General features: G+C 45.2%; 1 long non-coding RNA gene across 1 annotated transcript in view; it reads left to right on the top strand.

Annotated features, from left to right (window-relative positions):
• The first annotated feature begins 15,314 nt into the window (after positions 1-15,314).
• The window catches only part of LOC138647114 (uncharacterized), a 33,938-nt gene continuing 30,472 nt past the window's right edge, over positions 15,315-18,780 (top strand). Inside the window, exon 1 of the long non-coding RNA XR_011314882.1 lies at positions 15,315-15,460. This is a non-coding gene — a long non-coding RNA (uncharacterized lncRNA). The remainder of the gene's footprint in view (positions 15,461-18,780) is intronic.

Genomic DNA, 18,780 nt, shown 5'->3' on the forward strand with positions numbered 1-18,780 from the left:
CCTCACAGGGGCAGCCCGCCACCCTGCCCGTCCTCACAGGGGCAGCCCTCCACCCGGCCCGTCCTCCTCACAGGGGCAGCCCGCCACCCGGCCCGTCCTCACAGGGGCAGCCCGCCACCTGGCCCGTCCTCACAGGGGCAGCCCTCCACCCTGCCCGTCCTCACAGGGGCATCCCTCCACCCAGCCCGTCCTCACAGGGGCAGCCCTCCACCCGGCCCGTCCTCCTCACAGGGGCGGCGCTCCACCCGGCCCGTCCTCCTCACAGGGGGAGCCCACCACCCGGCCCGTCCTCACAGGGGCAGCCCTCCACCCGGCCCGTCCTCCTCACAGGGGCGGCCCGCCACCCGGCCCGTCCTCCTCAGAGGGGCAGCCCGGCCCGTCCTCCTCACAGGGGCGGCCCGCCCTCCTCACAGGGGCAGCCCGGCCCGTCCTCCTCACAGGGGCAGCCCTCCACCCGGCCCGTCCTCCTCACAGGGGCAGCCCGCCACCCGGCCCGTCCTCACAGGGGCAGCCCGCCACCTGGCTCGTCCTCCTCACAGGGGCAGCCCGCCACCCGGCCCGCCCTCCTCACAGGGGCAGCCCTCCACCCAGCCCGTCCTCCTCACAGGGGCAGCCCGCCACCCGGCCCGTCCTCACAGGGGCAGTCCGGCCCGTCCTCCTCACAGGAGCGGCCCGCCACCCGGCCCGTCCTCCTCACAGGGGCAGGCTGGCCCGTCCTCACAGGGGCAGCCCGGCCCGTCCTCCTCACAGGGGCGGCCCGCCACCCGGCCCGTCGTCCTCACAGGGGGAGCCCGCCACCCGGCCCGTCCTCCTCACAGGGGCAGCCCGCCACCCGGCCCGTCCTCACAGGGGCAGCCCGGCCCGTCCTCCTCACAGGAGCGGCCCGCCACCCGGCCCGTCCTCACAGGGGCAGGCTGGCCCGTCCTCACAGGGGCAGCCCGGCCCGTCCTCCTCACAGGGGCGGCCCGCCACCCGGCCCGTCGTCCTCACAGGGGCGGCCCGCCACCCGGCCCGTCCTCCTCACAGGGGCAGCCCGGCCCGTCCTCCACAGGGGCAGCCCTCCACCCGGCCCGTCCTCACAGGGGCAGCCCTCCACCCGGCCCGTCCTCCTCACGGGCAGCCCGCCACCCGGCCCATCCTCCTCACAGGGGCAACCCGCCACCCGGCCCGTTCTCCTCACAGGGGCAGCCCGCCACCCGGCCCGTCCTCACAGGGGCGGCCCGCCACCCGGCCCGTCCTCCTCACAGGGGCGGCCCGCCACCCGGCCCGTCCTCACAGGGGCGGCCCGCCACCCGGCCCGTCCTCACAGGGGCGGCCCTCCACCCGGCCCGTCCTCCTCACAGGGGGAGCCCTCCACCCGGCCCGTCCTCCTCACAGGGGCAGCCCGCCACCTGGCCCGTCCTCACAGGGGCAGCCCGCCACCCAGCCCGTCCTCCTCACAGGTGCATGTAAAGAAGCTGCGGAGACACCATCACATGTTTCTCGACGCAAGCAGTGAATAGCCAGGCCTTTCCCCGGGAAGGAACAACCACGGGAAGGGCAGCATCCTATAAAGGAAAGCCACCTATGCCAAGCATGGTATCCATCCACAGACAGCTGTTTCGGGGTTTTTGCCCCTCATCAGTGTGGAGTAGGAATCTGGCTATTAGGAGCAGTGCCTAGTAAAAAGGCTATAAAGGCACAGATGATTGGCCTCGGGGAGACCAAAACATCCAACACCGCGGAGACACCATCACGTTTTTCTCAACGCAGTGATTCCAGAACACTGCCCCCATCCCTTATGGGAAATATGCAGATGCATGTAAAGAAGCTGCGGAGACACCATCACGTGTTTCTCGACGCAAGCAGTGAATAGCCAGGCCTTTCCCCGGGAAGGAACAACCACGGGAAGGGCAGCATCCTATAAAGGAAAGCCACCTATGGCAAGCATGGTATCCATCCACAGACAGCTGTTTCGGGGCATCCCGCCACCCGGCCCGTCCTCACAGGGGCAGCCCGCCACCCGGCCCGTCCTCCTCACGGGCAGCCCGCCACCCGGGCCGTCCTCACAGGGGGAGCCCGTCCTCCTCACAGGGGCAGCCCGCCACCCGGCCCGTCCTCCTCACAGGGGCAGCCCGCCACCCGGCCCGTCCTCGCAGGGGCAGCCCGCCACCCGGCCCGTCCTCACAGGGGCAGCCTTCCACCCGGCCCGTCCTCACAGGGGCAGCCTTCCACCCGGCCCATCCTCACAGGGGGAGCCTTCCACCCAGCCCGTCCTCACAGGGGCAGCCCTCCACCCAGCCCGTCCTCACAGGGGGAGCCATCCACCTGGCCCGTCCTCACCTCCCATCTTCACTGACTTGAGGCGTAATGCTCCAGCCATAGCAAATACGCTGACTCCTGACCCTGTTCTCCAGACCACAGGGGCTCCAGCTGTCACCCCCATCCCCAACTATAATAATGGGCTTTTTTTTTATTTGGATCTTTTTTGTTTATACCTTTTTTGAGGGGGGAGAGGAAGATGCAACCAAAATAACAATAATTCTCTCGTTTTGATTCTTCTTTCCTTTAACCTCATGTTTACTTTTTATTTTTATAGATCTGTCTTTTATGGACGGAGTGATAATAAATATGTAGGGTTTTTGTAGTTTAATTATTTTTGACCTGGAAACCTTAAAAACATTTTAGATTTTTAAAAACTTTTTTTTTTCAGTTTTATTTAACTTTTTTAAGCACCTACACCTGCGTTCACTTGCTTGTCATACTTCAAAACTGCAGTATTGCAGTAAAAAGAAGCTTCATGGGAGCACAAATGTCGGGGATGGGTGACTTCAGTAGGCCCAGCAGTGTTGCCAACCCGTCAATTCTTGGAAGTCTGTAAATAATACTGCACTTTTTTACCTAATATCAGGTGAAATATTCTCTTTAGGGAGTAACCGTCGTTTTAATATTTTTATATAAATCAATAGTATATATGAAAATAAGCAACATTCTAATATATCTTATCAGAGAAATCTCTCATCCTGAACTGATCATTCAATCTCAGGTCATAGATAAAATGTGTCTTCAGTGACTACAGATTTCCCCATTACTGAGATAGAAGACAGTTGGTGCTTATGAAGTTCTATGGAGAACTGTAACTGTTGTTTCAGGAGAACTTGCAGCAGAATATGGGTCTGCCTATAGCGCCTCCCTCCTCCATAGAGTTTTATAAGCACCGACTGCCATCTCCTGGCTCCGGAATAGGAAATCTATTTTCACTGAATACAGATTTTACGATTAGTTGAGAATGAAAGATCAGTCCAGGAGGAGAAAGAATCAGATTTCTCTGATAAGATATATTACAGAGTTGCTAATTTTCTGTATACTATTGATTTATGAAATAAAAATAAATTAACTTTAAAGACTGATAATAAAACATTCCGAGCCAATGAGAAATTGCATTTTATTGGAAAAATATGTTAAACATTTTTTCCTGTATAATGACTTGTATGCAAGGCAAAATTTAAAAAGGATTTAAAAAATATATAATTTAAGGAAACCAAAATTGATTTTTTAAAATAAAAAAATAGGAAATTTCAGTGTAATTTATGAAGGAAGCAAAAACTGCTAAAAATGAGGGACTCGCATACACCCTGTATTACACATAAAGGAGGCGTCATACACATTCTGTTCAAATTGTCATGTAGTGGTAGACTTATACAGGCTATGCATAGTTGAGGGTTATATACCAAGGAAATTTATTCCAGAACACAAAATAGTCTATGGGTGAGCAATATAATGCTGATAAGGCTTTCTTCACATTTGAGTCGGTACGAGGCCGTCGTAGTGCGTCGGCCCGACGTACGTTGTGCAAATTCGGCACGACGTGGGCAGCGGATGCAGTTTTTCAACACATCCACTGCCCATTCTAAAGTCCGGAGAGGAGGGGGCGGAGTTCCGGCCGCGCATGCGTGGTAGGAAATGGCGGATCCGACGTACAAAAAACTTTACATTGAACCTTTTTTTCGTGACGACAGTCCGCCAAAACACTACGGATCCAGTGCACGATGGACGTGACGTATGGCCATACGTCGTGATCCGTCTGCAATACAAGTCTATGGGCAAAAAAAAAGCATCCTGCGGGCACATTTGCAGGATCTGTTTTTTTCCCCAACACAACGCATTGCGACGGACGTCACCCAACGCAACTGTGAAAGTAGCCTTAGAGTATGTGCACATGTTGAGTAAAACTTTTGAAGGATAAAACAGCTGCAAAAATGTGCGTTTTTGCCTGTGTTTCTGATTGCAGTAGATTCAATGGTTAAAAACGGCAAAAAGGCATAGAGAACTGACATGCAGCAGATCTGCAAGTCAAAAATACTCAACGTGTGCATGACATGTCAGGTTTCTCATTCATTTTGCTGGCATCAGGTTTTGTCACAAATCCACGCAGAAAAAAAACTGACTAAAACGCATCAAATCTGCACCATGTGCACACAGCCTAAATTTTTGAAGATTTTTTTTTTTGAGCGTTATATACCAATGAAAAGTACTCCAGACTACAGAATAGTCTATGGATGAGCAATATAAAATTTTGAACAAGTTTTTTAGGCTTATATACCAACAAAATGGACTCCAGACCACAGAATAGCTTGTGGGTTAGCAATATAATACTAATACAGTTTTGAAACGAGTTTTTTTTAGGCTTTTATACCAAGAAAAAGTACTCCAGACCACGAAATAGTTTTGGATGATCAATATAATAAAGATAAAATTTTGAACAAGTTACTTGAGGGCAACAAAATGTTCTCCAAAACACGTAATACTGTATGGCTGAGAAATGTAACCCAGCAAATGGCTGACAAATGGAAGCCTACACATTTTTTAAAAGCTTTTTCTCAGTTTTAGAGATCACAGAAATGTACTCCCCACTACGGAAATAGTGTATGGTTGAGAAATATTTCCCAGGAAGATGCTTCAACGATTTTTGAGTGTGTTATATAACACAAAAAAGAAATCTTAAAGCAAGTAATACGTGATGGATCAAAATATATTTAATTTTTTTCAGCCCAGACTGGAGTTTGTCTCTCTCCCTGCTCGTGCGACTCCCTCTGTCCCTAGGCTAAATTGTATGTGATACAAACAGCAAAACAAACAAGTATCCCTTAGAAGGGCTGTTAGTATGATGGCTTGGGGTCTTCAAGGCCTACGGTATGACGTTAAGAAAAATCATATTTGTGTCACCATGTTAAGAGCCTTTTTTTTTTTTTTTTTTTTTTTTACTATAATGGGGCACTACTTACTATGTCAAACATCTTAGATGCTACAGACATTACTGAGCATGCATCCAAGGGGTTTAACAGCTGGAATACAGTACGGCTGACATGGCGCCTGCTTTTGTGTCCATGCCATCCACTAGACATAGTTATACGTTCTATAGTGAGTATGTTGAGGTTTGGGGTTAAAATCTAAATGAACCCCTTTAACACAAAATGCACATGGTTACATTATTGTCCCGATTATCGTGTGTGCTGCGAGATTTCTCCAGTCTTCATTCCAGTTATACTAACCGCTCGGCATTCCATTGATTTAGTGATGGTCCCAGTTATACGGTCGATTCCCCAAAGTGTCTCCGGAGTCATTTTTCAAGACAGGTTTCCATTTGTGCACTATGTCAGATTCCCTGGACTACCTCAGACCTGCATGGGTTTGTTTGTTTTGTTTTGTTTTTTTCTAAATAAATCAATGAACCAGTGAAAGTGTCAAGGAGTGTTTTTTAAAAATAAAGAATTTTTTGTGTGTTTTTTACTTTTTATTTTTTATTACTGGGTTAGTAATGGGGGTGTCAGGTGATAAGACGCATGTCTATTACTAACATGAGGGCTTGATGTCAGCTGTGTTTTGGGGCAATTCACAGCTGACATTAACTCCATGCTCTCTAATGTGCTTGCACCAATTCTGGCGTGCCTGCAAGCTGGTATTTTTAGGCCGCGAATAACCTGGACCTTCACAGACTGATAATACCAGCTCACAGCTGTCTGCTTTACCTTTGCTGGTTTCATAAAATAGTGGGGACCCCATGTAGTTTTTTTTTTTACTTTATGTATTTGGTTAAACAAGCATAGAAAGCTGTACAATAAACTCCACATAACAGGTTCTAAAGGATGCAAGTTTATAATATGTCGGGGGGTGGGGGGGGTGAAATTATCCATCTACAGTATCTATATCTACAACGTCTATCGAAAGTATCTATCCATTCTTTTCTGAAAGTTCTGGCTGTGAACTTCCTGTGCTTGTCTGATGAAATTTCGCTTGAGAAAGGTCCTCAATTAGACCGAAACGCTACCATCACTATGAGCTATGACATTTTTCACATTTATTAGTGTAGGAGAGCTACATTTATTTTTGTGTGTATATTGGAGGATTGGTTTATGCTTGGCAGGCTCCGCAGCCCTGCGCCCCTTTTTGCTGATGCTGCCTTGATTTTTATCTATCTATCTATTGTATTATCTGTCTATAAACACATATTCTGGTGTGGTATGCCACACCGGAAAGGAAGTGAAAAAAGAGGAAATTGTTAAAATAAAAAGATAAATTTTATTACATAATTTGTTAACATAATACAACAATAGAATGAATGAAAGAAAAAACAGGGGAATAAAAAGGAAACAGGGGGGGTGGTGGAAAAACACCAGACTACCACGGGAATAGATAGCACCGAAGTCAAATGCTCCTAGAAAAGATGGGAGCAAAAATATTGGAGCTATGTAGCAATATAAAAAATAATAAATAAGCAAACCAGCCAAAATGGTTACATATAGTAATCTGATGGATAATTACATCATAGTAACTTCAGCCAACTGTGACAGGCACTAAATGTAAAGGGTACTTAGACATAATATAACAGGTACTGGGTATACAAAGTACTTGGTATGATATACATCCCCCAGAGGAATATGCTAACTAACGGAGAGAGTCAGATAGCTGAATATGTTAAATATAAGGGCTAAAAGTGAAGGCAATGATAAACCAGAGAATGCAACAGGAGTTGCTACTACACCTGGTGTGTGCACTAAACACTAACACAGTGCCTGCAATGTAATATGCCCAGTATGAGAGAGATTCCAAAAGGAGAGATGGTAGTTACCTGTAGTATAGCTGCTATATGGAAGAAGGCTGGCTATGCCGAATGAGGGATGACCGGTGCTATGTCGAGAAAGGGCTAACCTTCTCGCCCACAAATCGGTTAGATACCTTCACTGCAGTAAAGGACTTACACCTTTTTTCTAGGAAATTGATCCTTAAAAAATTACATTACAAAAATGATATCAATAACACCTTCTCCACAGTGGAAGAAAGGGAAGCACTGAGGAACCTGGAGGAACTTTTACAAGAAAATTCATCTACTCAGGTAAGCAACTTCCCACATGAGCTATTCAACAAATCTAAAAAATTCCCTCCGATTAACACATGCTCGGCCATTGAAATCTTTACTAAAGTCCTCACGGATGAAATAGAATCACTATCAAAAATACCATCTTGGGCCTCAAATATCAATAAAGAGGAAAAACTGGCTCTAGCTCACCTACAGTCTCTCCATGACGTAGTATTCAAGCCAGCAGACAAGGGGGGTAATCTAGTTGTATGGCCAGTAGATATGTATGAGAAGCAAGCTTACAAGCTATTAAATGCCCCCCAGTGCTACCAGAGGTTATCATTTAATCCTCTTTCAAGATATCATATTGAATTAATTACAATAGTCGAAAAGGCCTTTGAAAAAGGAATCATTACCCGAAAAATGCTGAATACCATTCAAAATTTAAGTCCTAAACTACCCACTCTATACCTCATACCCAAATTACACAAAAACCCTGAGGATCCACCAGGAAGACCCATTATTTCGGGCAATGGGGGTCTGTGTGAGGTGGTTTCTGATTTTGTTGACTATTTTTTGAAACCAATAGTGTCCACATTACCATCATATATTCAGGATACTACATCAGCATTACAAAAACTAAATCTATCTCTGGAAAAACACATGGTTATGGTCACGGCCGATGTAGAGGCTCTGTACACCTCCATCAAACATCAGGATGGACTGAAGGCAGTAGAATGGTTTTTGAGAACAAGCAGTTTGGATCAAGCCCTAATCCCCCTGATTATCTCCCTCTTGGAGTTTGTGTTGACTCATAACATCTTTACTTTCAACAAACACATTTATTTGCAGACCCAAGGCACCGCCATGGGTGCTTCCTGTGCCCCATCTTATGCTAACTTATTTTTAGGGGCATGGGAAAGGGAGATCTTTCAGGGCGATCTGTATCCTGAAATGCAGTCAGCACACGGATGGATGAGATACATCGATGACGTGTGGTTTATCTGGGAAGGCACAGTCAATGAACTCCATAACTTGATGGCTAAACTAAATGACAACAATTTAAATATATACTTGACTTATCAATTTGGCCGTGAACTGGAGTTTTTGGACATCAAAATTGATGTCCTTCATGATGGTATGATTCGTACTAATCTCTACAGAAAACCCACGTCTACAAATTCCATATTACATGCAGCCTCTTCACATCCATCAACTACAATCAAAGGAATACCAGTGGGCCAATTCTTACGCGCAAAACGCATCTGTTCTGAACAACAAGATTTTGAAAAACAGGCGGCTGACCTTACCAACAGGTTTCTTGATCGGGGGTACAGCAGACGATATATAAGAAATGGATATAGGAGAGCGAAGACAATTTCCAGAGATAAACTGCTTTTCTCACACAATAACAAAAAATCTAAAACAAACAGTGACCAGGTTAGATACATTTCCACATATAACAACCGCTGGAACGACCTCAAAGCCCTATTTAAGAAGCATTGGAATATCTTAATGACGGACCCTGTCTTACAGAAAATTCTTCCAAATGGTCCCTTATTAATATCAAGAAGAAGTAAAAACCTACGGGACTTACTGGTCCACAGTCATTATGAGCCAGTATCAAAAATAACTCTAAAACCCCCTCAGCAAGGTTTTTTCCCCTGTGGCATGTGCAAGGCGTGCCTCAATACAAAGAGGGCCCATTCATTTGCCAACTTCGATGGATCTAAAACCTTTGAAATTCGAAAACATCTAACCTGCTCCTCAAAGGGAATTATTTACCACGCTACTTGTCCGTGTGGGCTGATTTATATTGGCTTGACAACCCGTGAGGCAAAAATTCGCGTCCGTGAACACGTTCGTGATATCGAAAGGGCTAAAACTACAGACGACTTATCTTTATTGAAATCTGTACCGCGTCATTTTAAAACCCATCACAGCTGTAATCCTAGTGGCCTTCTATTTAAGGTTATTGATCAAATCGATTTGGGCTCACGTGGAGGTGATTTGGCCAGGTCTCTAGCACAACTAGAGAGTAAATGGATATATAGACTTGGCACAATCACACCACGTGGCCTAAATGAAAGCTTCGGCTTTAATTCATTCTTGTAATCTGTATCCCTTCATTTTATTAGTGTTTTTAAGGCATTTTTTAACTTGTTCGTTCTTAGTATGTAGTTTTTAGATTTATAACCTCACTTTTCTTGTTTTTATTCTCTATCTTTGGCCCTACATCACTTCATACACTAACCTCTATATTATCTTATAGGTTTATATATTTACGCTGCTAATCACGTGCAATACCCAGTAGGAACATCTGAGATGCTCGCAGAATTAAATGGGACTCAGCTATTCTTCTCATCCCCATGGACCTTACCTGGTGCATCCAAGTCTTTCTCTACCTCCATGGGACTGTGTGCCGAGACCTTCCGGATTCGGGAGTAGATGTTTTCGGGATGGGGGGGGGGGGTATCTTATGTGTGTGCAACTACCTGAGACATAAGGAGGCAAAAAGAGTTATTTTTATTTCTTCATCATTTCCACTATTGTCACATCAGCACTTTATTTATCTCAGGTCCTCACATATTCAGGCCTGTTTTATATATTTTTTTCATGTATCACAATGGTATTATTACTATATAATATGTATTATATAGCTTTGTAATTAGCATTCATAGTTTATCATCTCCCAACTTAGGATAAAATACTTTGTTTGCTACGGATGTTCTTCCTTAGCCCTATTTGCACTATTGTACTTTTGTAGGGGCTTATTCCCTCGCTCAAACCATATGGGAGGTTACACTAACATCCGCAAGTCACGCCCCATTTGCCTTCTTTGGCCGTATATTTTATCCTTCACTCAATCTCTCATATCTATGAACTCCGTCATCTGATGTTGCCCCCCTTGCTTCTTCTTTTTTTATTTTTATTTTTATATATTTTTAAATATTCCCTTGCCCAATTATAGGGGAGTTTACAATATCGTCCCCCTTCCTTTTACTATTATATACTATTAAATATCCCCTTGCCCAATTATAGGGGATTTTACACTATATTTTCAGGCCACGCACCATTTGCCTTCTGGCCAAACCTTTTTTTTTTTTTTTTGGCCACACTTCTTTTTTAGACTTCCCACGTCACCTTTATGTGGCATATTCTTATTGTCTTATGCTCACATTATGCCTTAGTCCCATATTCTTGCCTCCCCCTCCCTCTTCACATTCACCGTCTCAGTGGGTGCCACTTTAAATTCCCATAACGCTCCAGTCTGAAGCCTCAGGCTTGTATATACTCACTACGAACTTCCCCTCCCCTCCTCTTCTGCTCCAATCCACGCACGCGCAAACCATCCCAGCTCCCTGTCCTCACCCTCCGCTGGCATCTCTTGGAGTTCTCACGCGCGTGCGCAGGTTCCGTATACCCCGCCTCTGACCTCCTGACGGCGCCGCCTCACGTGACCGCAGTGCGTTCCACTGCGTGTCACGGAGCGCCCTCGGAGGGTCCCCTTGGCAACGGTGGGGCGGCCCTGTGCGCGCGCGCACTGTTTGATCTCCGCGAGTATGCTTCCGGTTTAGCACTTAGCGGCGATATAAATCTGATATGCCTTACCACTCCTTCACACGCCCCATTTGAAGAAGCTTGTGCGAAACGGCGCTCGTAAAAAGGGCTCGGGACCATAGCACCGGTCATCCCTCATTCGGCATAGCCAGCCTTCTTCCATATAGCAGCTATACTACAGGTAACTACCATCTCTCCTTTTGGAATCTCTCTCATACTGGGCATATTACATTGCAGGCACTGTGTTAGTGTTTAGTGCACACACCAGGTGTAGTAGCAACTCCTGTTGCATTCTCTGGTTTATCATTGCCTTCACTTTTAGCCCTTATATTTAACATATTCAGCTATCTGACTCTCTCCGTTAGTTAGCATATTCCTCTGGGGGATGTATATCATACCAAGTACTTTGTATACCCAGTACCTGTTATATTATGTCTAAGTACCCTTTACATTTAGTGCCTGTCACAGTTGGCTGAAGTTACTATGATGTAATTATCCATCAGATTACTATATGTAACCATTTTGGCTGGTTTGCTTATTTATTATTTTTTATATTGCTACATAGCTCCAATATTTTTGCTCCCATCTTTTCTAGGAGCATTTGACTTCGGTGCTATCTATTCCCGTGGTAGTCTGGTGTTTTTCCACCACCCCCCCTGTTTCCTTTTTATTCCCCTGTTTTTTCTTTCATTCATTCTATTGTTGTATTATGTTAACAAATTATGTAATAAAATTTATCTTTTTATTTTAACAATTTCCTCTTTTTTCACTTCCTTTCCGGTGTGGCATACCACACCAGAATATGTGTTTATGTATATCGAAGTGACTATAAGCAATATTGTGGACTATGGGTATATTGTATTATCTGTCTGTCTATCTATTATCTATACCCTTCTGTTCTGAGGTTTATGGCTGTGAATTTACTGTCCTTAGCTGATGACATTTCTTGGTTCCTTGTGAGATGTGTGCATAAACCATGCTCACGGTCCGTGTGGCGTCCATTTCTTTTCCTCGCACCCGTTGACCTGCATTGGGAGTCTTGTCGATATACATGGCCACTCCCAGCATGCTGTTTTGTTTTTTCTGAGCCCATTTCCAGCTGAGGAATATCTTGCAGATCATCACTGCCTCATTGAATAACATTTTTTCAGAGTGCAATGTAATTTTCCATCGGATATCACTTGTCCGATTTATACACCCGTGTGAGCGACCCCTAATAACGTCACTGATCGCAGCCAAGGCTGTAAGTGTGGGGATTTCTACATATACTCAATACTGAATGAATAGAAATGTTTGGGACATTTTGTTTCCATTTTTTTCAGCACCTGCAGATCATTAACATGCCTATAGCCATTTTGTGATTTCCATTATTCGATAACATTTTCTTCTTGGTGTTGAAACGTCACTGCTAAGGATTGTAAAATATACAAAATGTCGGTTGTTACAATTGGATTGACGTTCCACAACAATACACAGTACGATGTAACAAATCCTATACATAAGGCAGCTTAAAAAAAAGAAAGAATTTGTCTGGGCGTCCATATTCTCTGGTAGCGTATATGTTAGGGGCTGACTTTAGGAGAAAACACCTTTAAGTATCCGTTTGGCTTGTGTGATTTTTTTTATGGTAGAAAATCGCACATCTAAAGTTCACAACAAATATTGGACGCCGTTCCCAATGATAAGTAATGTTAGTCTGTAATAATGCAGCATGGCTCAGCAGAGGATGCTCATTACCTGTTATCTAATCATCGAGCTCTAGAATACATGTAGGTGGGATTACAATGATGCTGTGGACAGAAGCCATAAGGCAGCATCCGTCCATACATTCTCCATACTATGTAGCTATAACAATAATTCTATGACAATTTCTAGCTTAGAGAATATCGGATCAACAGCTTTCTCAAATAATTATGTTTAAGGAATCACTTTACTTTGTAATCACTTTCTATGCAACCTGAAGCCATTGTAGAAGTAAGCCCAGAGGGAAATCAGGTTCACTGCAGGCAGCAACAGGGGTGCAAATAAGAGATCGTCAAATTACAGAACATATCTCAACCAAGGGTTACACATAAAATCCAGGACTTCTACTCCGATCATATACAGCAATGCCTCCATGTTGTAGTGCCTGCCAGGTTAGTCCAAGCTTTAGAAGCTATTACTTGTTTATTGTGTTTGTCCTGCAGATTGACCTCCCACCAATCATGGGAATGGGGTTAAGAAATTCCTCATCTGAATAGAGCTGTAACCGACAAGTACATCGCTGCAGTCCCATGGAAAGTGCATGGTGCATGTCCGACCAGCCATCGATTTAAACAGGTCTCTGCAGAGCAGTCAGATTCCCACTGATCAGCAACGTAATCCCTCCCTTACGGATAGGTGAGAACCTCTACAGATGGGAAAGCTTGTATGTGAAGGTACTTTTAAAGGGAACCTGTCACCCCCAAAATCGAAGATGAGGTAAGCCCACCAGCATCAGGGGCTTATCTACAGCATTCTGTAATGCTGTAGATAAGCCCCCGATGTATCCTGAAAGGTAATAAAAAGAGGTTAGATTATACTCACCCTGGGGCGGTCCCTGTCCGATGGGCGTCGCGGTCCGGTCCGGGGCCTCCCATCTTCTTATGATGACGTCCTCTTCTTGTCTTCACGCTGTGGCTCTGGCGCAGGTGTACTGTATCTGCCCTGTTGATGGCAGAGCAAAGTACTGCAGTGCGCAGGCGCTGGGAAAAGTCAGAGAGGCCCAGAGCCTGCGCACTGCAGTACTTTGCTCTACCCTCAACAGGGCAGATACAGTACACCTGCGCCAGAGCCGCGGCGTGAAGACCGGAAGTGAACGTCATCATAAGAAGATGGGAGGCGCTGGACCGCGACGCACATTGGACCAGAACTGGACAGGGACCGCCCCTGGGTGAGTATAATCTAACCTCTTTATCTCATCTTTCAGGATTATCTAGAGCATTCCAGAATGCCCGGGTGGGCTTAGCTCATCTTCAGTTTTGGAGGTGACAGGTTCCCTTTAAAGGGTTTATCCTCTCCTTCGGACGTCCAGAGGAAGTGAGAGAGCAGCCGCAGATCTCACTTCTTCCAGATGTCAATTACGTCTGTAGGAGAGGAGAGTGAAGTCAGTGCACATTATGTCACGTGATCCCCGGAAAAACCAGTGCCGTAACTGCTGGAACGGCGCCGGACCTGGAGGCGAGTATTGGTGTTTTGATTTTGCTGGGGCTACATAGGGCTGGTGAGGGGGTTGTCTGAGTAGTAGGCAACCCCTGGCAACGAATGGAAAAACATGGCTACTCAATTTTAAAAAGTTTCACACCATCGATCTGAAGTGAGCAGCATCAAACAACCCCTTTAAATCAGATGTTAGTGATTTTCCCGTCATGCAATTCCCCTATAATAGCCGAGTCTAATCCATAAAAAGTTTGAGAATATTACAAGCTTTGAGTCTCATGGACCGGAGACATGAAAAGAATCTGTCAGTAAGATTTTGCTGTGTAATCTGAAAGCAGAATGAAGTAGGGGCAGAGACCCTGATTCCAGTTATGTCACTTGGTTTAAGTGCAGCCGTTGTGATAGAATCACCGTTTTCTCTGCTGCAGATTTAGCAGAGCTCGGAATGCTGAGCTGTGAATAACCCCGCCCACACCTCTGATTGGCTGCTTTGGCAATATACAGTGTACACAGAAAGTTGCCAATCAGTGGTGGCTGCAGGATTGGACTAGAAGGCATGAGACACCTAGTTCTCTAGTGATAATCTCCTGCTGATAAAACATTTATTAAAACAAAAACAAAGTCTAGTAAGTGACACATCGCTGGAATCAGGGTCTCAGCCATTACATCATGATGCTGTCAGATTACATATCAAAAACCTGCTGACACATTTCCTTTAAAACTGATGTCTGTATAGATCGATTAAACTATGAGGCCGATTCATGGACGCTTGAATACTTTGAAAAGTTGCAAAATCTTTGTGCAATATTTTACGACTTTCGTCATTTTCACATCAGCCCTGACAAAATGGGAGAAGCCCTCCCTTCCGATTCTTGAAAATCGCCTTCATTTTTTACACCAGAAATACTGCTTCAGTCCTTTACCGGAGTAACATTTCTGGGGCGACACACGCAACTGAGAAGAAGCGTCTCTTTTTGAGTTTGGTGCCTCTTGTACTCCATCAAGACTGATGAATCGGCCCCTTTGAGTTAAAAAAAAATGACAGCAGACGGATGTGTGAATGTAGCAGGACAGATAAAACCAAACACTACCATTGGATCTTGTTTTGTGATGCAATACCCTTTTCTGTCCACAGGTGTCACTCTTGTAGCTTTTCCATGCTTGTCTTTCACTTCCATGTGCTGCAAACCTGCGCTTCGGTCACGCACTTGCTGCATACGTTGGCCTCTTATATAGAAGTAAATGGCTTCCTGCATGTATGGCTGCATATAGCTGACAAAGCGCACGTTTTGGGCTTTAAATGAAGATGCAGACGACAATATTAGAGAAGGCGGCCACCATCCAGTCTTCTGTCATTCCATCTACTTTGTCAGCAACGCATGGCAGGTAATGTGTTTTCCATTAGGAGGGTAATGGCCTGGGGGCCACTAGCACTCTCCTCCGTACGCTGTATGCTATAATTGCTCGTGAAATAGTAAAGTCTCAAGCCATGCATGGATTTCTCACCTTCCGCACAATGTACTCCATTCTCACTAATATCAGTCCGGCCTTTTGGCGAGTTCTTTTTTTTATGGTAAGTACAATTCCTGCTGCCTGGATAAGAAGCCTTTGAACTATTACTTAGAATGGAGCCGGGAACCTGCGGTCGATTAATCGCATAGCCACGGCTATAAATTATGTTTTATCACACGCACTAGCCAATCATTTTACTATGGAGCCATTTGAAAACAAATTACGCGGTGCAATGAAATAAAAGGAAATATTGATTTTCTGTGAGGATTTAGTAGGTCTCCACGATGTGTTATTAGCAACACGTCTTTCATTCATTACCCAAGAGGGATGGAGAGCGGCTATTCCCTCTATTACCACCGCGGCTCGGTCAGCTTGTCACAAAAAGATCGCCTCCCAGGCAAAAATGGCTGGAATACCCAAAGGACGAGGAGAAAAATATAGAGTCACGTATTACCAAAGCAAGCTTCTATTCTGGCATCGGTCAGTCCTGCCAAATGAAGGGGATTACATGTCAGAATATTTGCCAGTTCTCTGAATGCTGAGCTGTGTATAACCCCACCCACACCCCTGATTGACAGCTTTCTGTGTACACTGCATAGGCAGAAAGAAGCCAATCAGTGGTGAGGGCGGGTTTATACAGAGCTCATGAATATGGAGGACTACATGGTAGTAATGTTACTAGTCCTGTAGTGTTAATCTTCTGCTGATAAATTCTGTGATTTTATCAAAATTACAGCAAGCAGCCCAGTAAGTGACACATCACTGCAATCAGTTTCTCTGATCTCAGATTAGGTGGAATAAATCTGTTGACAGATTCCCTTTAATAACTGATAATTGTGTATATAATGGGATTATTCAGATACCTTGCTTCTCAAGCAGGAACAACCCAATAAAAACCCTGAGAAGATTTCATATTCACTATGATTTGATTGATTTAACACAGATGTAATGGCTCATGTAGGGCGTCCGTGCTGGTCATGGCCCACTCGAACGCCACAGCCTCATAGATATACAGGTGCTTCTCACAAAATTAGAATATCATCAAAAAGTTAATTTATTTCAGTTCTTCAATACAAAAAGTGAAACTCATTATATAGAGTCATTACAAACAGAGTGATCTATTTCATGTGTTTATTTCTGTTAATGTTGATGATTATGGCTTACAGCCAATGAAAACCCAGAAGTCATTATCTCAGTAACACAGGGTAAGAGTAAAACAGTGTGGCAAGACTTTATTGAACCACCAACAGACAATAACACATAGTACAGTCCCAGCAAATACACAAGATGGTGCAAATTACAGAGTGTAACCCTTTCGCTGGCTCGTCGGGTTTAGAGCAGCTGCGATTTTGGGGCTTTCAGAGTCGGCTACCCCAGCAGAGGCACATCCCCCTTTTATAGTTCACAACTGTCCTTCAGGCCATCATCCACAGGTCAGGGGGAAGGTGAAATGAGGTCATCTCTCTTTGAGTAATCAATCTGCATAGTTTGTCCTTCACTGTTTGCAGGTTAACAAGCTGCCTGTACTAATACAATGGGTAATCAACATGTTAGCAAACATCAATTGTTCAATTATCCTGCATCTCTGTATTCCAAGGATAGGACAATAAGCTGCAACCAATATCAATTGAAGAGTCAATAGTCAGGCTCCTATGAACAATAGTCTATGTCTCGACCCACCGAACACATGTCTGGTCTAATTACGAATAAATGTATAGGTTCACCAAATAATAGTTATTTTCTTTATAATGAAAATATAGTTTCTGTATCAATTCCTCATAGTTCTGCTGTTAGGCACATTATTATTATTTTTTTAATTATTATACATTTTTATAGCACCATTTATTCCATGGCGCTTTACATGTGAAAAGGGGACAAGTATAGACAAATACAATAAACATGAGCAAAAAACAAGACACTAACAAGTACAGAAGGAGGGAGGACCCTGCCTGCGAGGGCTCACAGTCTGCAGGGGATGGGTGAGGATACACTAGGAGAGGGTAGAGCTGGTTGTGCGGTGGTTCAGTAGGTTGAGGATCACTGCAGGCTGTAGGTTTGTCGAAAGAGGTGAGTCTTCAGGTTCTTTTTGAAGGTTTCAGTGGTAGGCGAGAGTCTGATGTGTTGGGGTAGAGAGTTCCAGAGTATGTGTGAAGCACGGGAGAAGTCTTAAATAAGGTTGTGGGAAGAAGAGATAAGAGGGGAGTAGTGAAGGAGATCTTGTGAGGATCGAAGGTTGCGTGTAAGTAAGTACCGGGAGACCATGTCACAAATGTATGGAGGAGTCTCGTTTTGGATGGCTTTGTATTTCATAGTAAGAGTTTTAAACTGAAGTCTGGACGATTGGAACCTACTGAAGGGCTTGGCATAGGGGAGAGGCTGGTGAATAGCGGGGAGACAGGTAGATTAGTCGGGTAGCAGAGTGTAGGATGGATTGGAGTGGTGCCAGAGTGGTAGGGGGAGGCCAGAGAGTAGGAGGTTGCAGTAGTCAAGGCGGGAGATGATAAGGGTGTGCACTAGTGTTTTTGTGGTTTTGTTGTCAAGGAATGCACGGATTCGGGAAATATTTTTGAGTTTGAGACGGCAGGAGGAGGCAAGGGCTTGGATATGTGGCTTCAAAGAGAGGGCAGAGTTGAGGATCACCCCGAGGCATTGGGCGTGTGGGACTGGGGAAAGTGAGCAGCCATTGACATTGATGGATAGGTCTCGTGGAGGGGTAGAGTGAGATGGGGGAAGATGATGAATTATGTTTTGTCTATGTTCAGTTTTAGAAAGCGAGCAGAAAAGAACTCCGAGATAGCAGACAGACAGTGTGGGATTTTGGTGAGTAAGGAGGTGAGGTCAGGTCCAGATAGGTAGATCTGCGCGTAATCAGTGTAAAGATGATATTGCCAACAGTGGGATTCTATGAGCTGTCCCAGGACGAAGGTGTAGATGGAGAAGAGTAGGGGTCCTAGAACTGAGATTTGAGGGACACCGACAGACAAGGGGCGAGGTGAGGAGGTGGTGTGGGAGAGGGAAACACTGAAAGTTCAGTCTGTTAGATATGACGAGATCCAGGATAGGGCTGTCTATGATGAAAAGAGATGGGAGAATCTGTAGCAGGAGGGAATGGTACACAGTGTCAAAGGCAGAAGACAGGTCCAGGAGAAGGAGGACAGAGTAATGTAATTTTCTCTTGGCGGTTAGAAGGTCTT

Source organism: Ranitomeya imitator, chromosome 8 (genome assembly GCF_032444005.1).
Source record: "Ranitomeya imitator isolate aRanImi1 chromosome 8, aRanImi1.pri, whole genome shotgun sequence".
Lineage (NCBI taxonomy): Eukaryota > Metazoa > Chordata > Amphibia > Anura > Dendrobatidae > Ranitomeya > Ranitomeya imitator.